Below are 7,370 nucleotides of genomic sequence, written 5' to 3' on the forward strand. Positions count from 1 at the left end.
AGAGCACCTTTTACACGATATGTGTGTCACAAGGTGCGAGCGGAGCTCCGATGGTTTAAAAGTAGTCATGGTTCAGTAAGAAGGAAATACTTTGTCACATAAAAATTGAATAATTTGAAAAGACATATCAGATTTCTCTTCATAATAAAACGAGTAAATGACCATTTTGCGTTGAATGTGATATTTTTATATATCTTTTAAATATCTTGACTAACAAATAAACTAACTTGTTTTCAAAGACTATATTGTTTGTCTATCTGCCGTTTTCAGTCGCTCGGTTGTTTGTTGATCAAAGTAGACATGTAGAGACAAAATCATCACAGTTCGAGTGGTCCTACGCTATAAAATGCAACGTCACACGAAATCATCAGAGAAACGAAAAATACTTTATTCCACACATGGAGAGAATATAGAAAACAATACAAAATGTAACATTCTTACTTATGACAGATTCTTGAAGTTTTCGGGAAAATATCAAATATGATTTCTGGTCTTTACAACACAAGTATTACACACGAAGAAAGCTTAGATTTGACTGTCGGTAAGTATACCCGAGATTTCTAACTTATTTTGACATTTTTGCAGAGCATACGGGGTGTTGTCGCTCTAAACGCTTTTCTTGAAGCATTTGGGTAAATATGCAAATGATTAAAATATGTACAACGATATACGATCACTTCGAAACTATGATGGTATTGAACGAAATAATGCTGCATAAATTTGATTTCATAATATTGCCAGATTTTGAACAAAAGCTACTGCCATAAAACATGCTGTTAATGCCCAACACATTAAGTTGTATATTGTCTGTATTTGGTATTTTCTTTAAAGTAGTTCATGTCTCGAAAATGATAGGCTTAAGCATTTCCCCGGACTTTTCAAAAAAACCTTTCAACCATTCTCTTTCAAAATCATGATTCGAAATTCGCAGTCATCGTGCAAACTTGGGCACTAAGAAATTAGCAAATTACTCAATTTTTGCATACTAATATTTGAAATTAAAAATAGCCGCCATCCTTCTGTTGTCTCCATGATGAAAAATTTTTGATTTTTACAAAACTGATCCACCGAACACTTTATCTACTCTATAAGCTTCAAAATGGGCCGCCACTAGCAGTGGGCTTAAATAATATTTTAAGAGATTAAGAGTCCAAATGTCTGTCGATACCAAGGTGTATTCTACCTAATGGGACTGCCCTTGTTCACCTTTTTCTATCAAATTTTCGACCTATGCAGAACTGCTCGAAGGTATGAGCACGGGCGTTGAGACATTGCAGGCTTTATCCTCGATCAGTAAGTCAAACAACAGCGACAAAGACGTGATAACGGAATCCATCATGAGTACGATTGATGATCTCGCAAAATTTGTTCTTAACTTCACTGAGCCTGGAAACGGAACCATAATGTTGGAGACAACGTACATCGGTCTTCACTTGGAAAAGGACCATGTCGAAAAATTAACCAACACTTCGATCATCATGGGAGGCGGAAATGGGTTTAGAATACCACCAGCACTCTCATTGTTCCCTAATGTAATGTCAGGAACTGCTATGAGTAGAATCGTAAGTCAGTTTATGCCACTACTTTATTAAGGTGAATCGTGACAACATCGGAGTTCACATATCTGTCTAACACGATTTTTTTTCATGGAAGTGGTTGCTCTAAAGTTTTTGTATGTATACTTTATGTTGGTCCCAGAATTCCTTCGTTGAGAATGTACATACTCCTACGTTATTAAAGCTTCTAATGATTTAATCGAGTGGAAGTATTTTTGCATGTACAACGTAGAACTCAAGTAACCCTTACATCTTCTACGTGCAATAATGTATAGGTGAACTGGTTTAACAGAAGCGCATTTCATGATGTCGAGACTTCAAACTATGACATCAAAGATGTCATTAGCTTGACCTTTGCAAATGAAGAGGGAAATGAAATTAAAGGTAAATTGATTGCTAACATCACACCATCCTTTGACAGTAATATTTATAAACTTTCTCATACCCACCCATTCCGACACAAACACAAATATACACACGTGCACACACTTCATCGTCTAAAATTATGGGGCAGCATTTAAATATTCACTTGGAACTTTACTGTGCACATACATACACTGTACAAAATGCTTGATATACATTCAGTATATTTTCGTAAATTGACGTATGTGGAATACAATATTAATTGTATACCTAACGTATATCTTTGCTTATGGAACATGTCAATAGGTTGATATGCGTAGCGTATATCTATGCAGATCAAGAGTATATGTAATGCAGACCTTTGCACACCAAATGTACACTGTACTTATGCATTTTATAAGTATACGCACGTGTATACTTGACGTATTTGACAAGTACAGAATAAGTATATGTGACATTCTTGTATATCAAGCATTTTGCCCAGTGATACATACGCATATACGTACGTACACACACACACACACACACACACACACACACACACACACACACACACACACACACACACATACATACATACATACATACATACATACATACATACATACATACATACATACATACATACATACATAGAGTGAGAAAAGGGCAAAAAAGTCTAGTAGCAAAATTTCCTTTAACTGATATGTCCATGTTAGGGTTAGCACCTTATCACCGGTCTTCTCTTAATCGCTTATACAGGAGGCCCTCAATATATTGTGAATGTTTATGAGAAATATATGCACATCAATGAACATACGGTGAACAATATACTTTCTATACAGAAATTTTCATTTATGATGTCCGATTGTTTTTCTCACATCAGTCATAAATACTATTACAGATTTTTAACCAGTTCTCACTGAGATGTACCGAAAAGAAAACTGCGTCTAGGCCAGTTTCATTTGGTTACCATGGAGGCTAGACACTTATTAGCCTTGCATCAGCTATCTTCTAGTTCCTATTCACACACAGGGAAGCCTATAAAAATAAACAAATAAACATAAAAACAAGCATACAATTACATAAATAAATAATAAACAAACATACAGACAAACAAATAAATAGATAAATATAAACTAACAAACATACATACATACATACATACAATATATATACTCTATTGGCAGAGTCGGTCGACTCATTTGGCGCTATACGGGTTACTAGATTTGCCCATTTGAGATTTCGAAGGAATGGCGTAGCTCAACGGACAACACAGCGACCCGGGCGTTTTAAACTGCAGAAGAGCAGAAACCGGAAGAAATGGTATCGACACGACTTCAGAAATCGCCGGAAAATTGCTTTCTCTTTGATCGCACATTCAATTTACATGTTGAACTTGAGAGCCCCATTTGTGTCCTTCCCAACTGGCATGGATGTTACATATTTGCGAGGAGACGGTCATTTTATGTGCAGTAGAAAAAATTATATCACCGACTGTGTCATTGCGTGGGCGGCCATTACACACACACACACACACACACACACACACACACACACACACACACACACACACATATATATATATATATATATATATATATATATATATATATATATATGCATTTGTGTATACATTTGTTCGTTTATTGCGTGTGTTTGTTATCTATTCAACGTTCTATGATATTGCACTGGACAGAATGCTTGATATACGTTCAGTATATTTACGTATATTTACGTATATGGAACACAATACTAGTTGCATACGTAACGTATATCTCTGTATATTGAACATTTCAATACGTTGATATGCGCAGCGTATATCTTTGCAAATCAAGAGTAAACATAAAGCTGATCTTTGCAAACCAAGTGTAAACTGTACTTATGGATTTTATTAGTATGCATACTTGTATACTGAACGCATTTGATAGTGCAGAATCAGTATATATGTGTATATTGTTGTATTTCAAGCATTTTGCCCAGTGTTGGTTTGATTTTTTGTTTATGTATTTGTTTATGTTTTTTGTATGTTTGTTTATTATTTGTTATGTATTTATGCGTGTTTTTATGTTTGTTCATTTTATCTATTAATTTATTTATTTATTTATTTATTTATTTATTTATTTATTTATTTATTCATTCATCTATTTATCTGTCTGTTTGTATGCTTGTTTGTGTGTTTTTCCTGCTTTCTTGTGATTCACATTCATTTGTATTGCAAAAAGAGAATAAATTTCCCATAAGAGTTGTGTTTTGTAACAAGATTGGTTGATAGACTGATTGATCTAATTATTTACTCACTGATATAGTCTTCCTAGTATTTACTTGAGTTAACTCTACACACCGTTTGTTTAGGATGCGAGGCTTGCATACCTAATCAGGATAGCTCTTTGTAATTTGAAACCATAGATTGCAATGCAATTTATGCTCTTCTCGTTATTATTGAAATGTAACCAACCTTATCTGTAAAAGTCATTATATGATCACCAGGAACCGCAACTATTCTGCCATGATGAAAAGTAATGCAATTACATAGTGTAACGATACGCATGGATTTTTATCATTTTTATAGTGATAGAGGCTGAGGAAGACATCACTATAATGCTCGCCAATGATCCCCTGACACCAAACACCAGTGTGTTGATCCAGACTTTAAATCTTGAAGCAGATGAAGTAACCTACTTTGGCTCATACATAACAGTAAGCAACTTTAGAGAAACGTCAAGTAAATACACTGTATACGTTTGAGAATTTTGCAAATATATATTTTTATGCTTTGCTCAATTGCATCCAAACATCCTAGGCCGCCTGATCATCACATTTTCCAATGAAAATTTAATTCAGCATATATGAAGCAGTACGTTTTGAGATATTCCTCGATACCTTTAACTTTACCAAGTACCGTTTTCCCTGTTTAGATATTGAAGCCATTCTGTGCCACCATCATCAGGATGGAAAATTCTGAAAGCGTGCATGGAAATGCAACAGCGTACATTTTCAGTGATGTGGTTCCGTATTCGAAGACCTACAGTGGCTATGTATTTTCCGCTGATGTCCAATTTATTGGCGATCATTCCACCATCTTTATTCCGGAGAACTACTTTGTGATGTCAGGGGAATATTATTTGACATTTACAATTCCAATCAGTAAGTGTCGTTTTTTAAAATGTGCAATAATGACATAATATGAAAGTCTGAAACATTTTACCATTGAAACCAAATTTCCATGCTGTCGTTTTCCAGATACAACTCTTATTTCCTCTTGATTGTTTTGTACGCGGACTTCACGATTTATTTTCAATGAAAGGTTGTAGCTAGATAGGGATATTTGGAAAGTTACTCTTTTGCATTTGAATGTCACGTGATTTTGAAGTTGTACTTTGACGACCTGTGCGTTTTTGACAAGTGATGATGAATTTATTTTCACGTGGCAAATTTTCATTTGATAATGTTGTCTTGCCATTGAATGTACATGCCAGTCAGAAGAATCCATTGACCTCTTCTATTAGCTACAAAGACTCGAAGAACTTTTTTCATTATACGTAACAGCTTATTAATGGGGAAATTTAGGTTTACTGTCAGATAGAGCTGTAAATGTAATTCAGTCTTAATTATTTATCCATGTAGAGGTCAACATGACGTTCTCTATTCAAGTCAAGCAAACACGGTGCAGTTTTCTGAACGGAGTATCAGCAACATGGGACGGTGACGGCTGCCGGGTACGTTAGGGGGATAACACCATCTTCACTTCTCTTTAAAAAGTTGTTTTAAGAGAGAATTACAGGGATTCCTGAGTAAAAATGACTTACTCTAAAACTTACAAAGAAGTGTCAAGTAAAGATTAGTTTGTGTGCCCTGCGACATTTTGTGACCAAAAACTTGCATGGCCTAAGTTTTGTTTTAAAGTGTAATTTTATATCATTTTGCGATGTTCCCTCTCATAGAGATTATCACATTTAATTATCACCTTCAACGGAAGTTATCGTCATATGTCCCATTTATTATTTTCTTTTCACTTTGAACCACAGTTAACGATGATGATCACAGCAATGATGATCACCAGAAACCTACTGAGTTCTGATGTTAAGTAACGACACGATATGTATTATTTCATCCTATTTTCTTCCTTAAAGACTCTTGAAATCTCACCACATCTTTATTACGATTAATTGATACGGTAAATATAATATATTTTCCTTAACAGATGTCACCAAAGACGAACTTGACCTCTACAGTGTGCCTGTGTAATCATCTTAAAACGTCAAGACCATAGAATGTCAGTAAAATCAAAGCAACGTGATCGATATACATACATGTGCGAATGTCGTATCACCAATGAAAATATACAATTATGTAATAAATTTGCTTCTTGTTTCATATTTATGCACTTCCTTGACAGTTTACGTCCTACATATGTTATGACATGTAATCGTTTAGAACAAGTACACGCACAATCGTATGAGATAAGCGTTTAGATTAGTTTCCTTCAAAAAACCTATTTTCGCGACACTTTTCCTATTTTGCGACATCTTTCACTACACTCACAAGATTATCAACTTTTGTTGGACCACTATAAAAAATGCAAAAACAAAATAAATGTTGAAACAATTATTTAAACTAAGTATAAGTAAGAAAACCGTGCAATTTCAATGTGTTTCTGTCGGTGAAATTCCACACAAAACTGGTATGTTTATACATCAGGCATCAACTTTTTTAGATGTTTTTCATTCATTTTGTTTGTCGATGGCCATAAAAAATAAATAGGATAAACTTTCGACATTGATATTGTTAATTGTTTTCGAAAACTGAATTCTAGCAAACTTCATTCATTAAATGCTTATCCGACACGTTAGTATAAGGTATCAAAGGTTTGTAATTTTAGTGTCATGTAATTGAAATGTTTAAATTTGGGTTTTTGTGTATGTTATTGACAATGAGAATACTCCTTTGTATTCCAAGTGCATAGGTCAAAGGTAGCACTTAAATTTGTATTAATTATTGTACACGAAATCACAGCTCCGCACAGATTATGATAAGAGTGCCAGTATTAGTACGTGTTTATCGTATGTATAACGTGTAGAGTTGGCATTTTCCCACAGTTTATGTTATTTATCACATTCGGCCCATCTGTAGTTTACTAATATGGAATTTAGGAAAACATTAATCATCTGTAGATATTTTAAATTTATTGAGTCTTTTGACACATACATCAACTCCATTACTCGCTTTCTTTTTATCTGTGAAAGTCAATAACTCGACAGTTTGTGTATGTTTTGACACCATGGTGTTAGAAGAAGTGTAATTATTTATCACAATTATTATCTGTATCTTTGAGTACGTGCCTAAATAACACCAAATGTGACTGATATCGAACTAGCTCGATCTGATCAAGAAAACAAAAAGATAAAATCAAACATCACGAGGAATGTTTTTCGTAGACTTCTGGATTTAACAAGCAGGAGATCATGAAAC

The 7,370-nt window shown here is 34.3% G+C and overlaps 1 long non-coding RNA gene across 1 annotated transcript; it reads left to right on the plus strand.

Moving 5' to 3' along the window:
* Window positions 1–4,822: 4,822 nt before the first annotated feature.
* Window positions 4,823–6,209, plus strand: LOC139132915 (uncharacterized). Its single transcript, XR_011552504.1, has 3 exons — window positions 4,823–5,045; window positions 5,526–5,617; window positions 6,103–6,209. It is a non-coding gene; the product is annotated as an uncharacterized lncRNA (long non-coding RNA).
* The last annotated feature ends 1,161 nt before the right edge of the window (window positions 6,210–7,370 follow it).

The sequence above is a fragment of the Ptychodera flava genome, chromosome 1, assembly GCF_041260155.1.
Source record: "Ptychodera flava strain L36383 chromosome 1, AS_Pfla_20210202, whole genome shotgun sequence".
Taxonomy (NCBI): domain Eukaryota; kingdom Metazoa; phylum Hemichordata; class Enteropneusta; family Ptychoderidae; genus Ptychodera; species Ptychodera flava.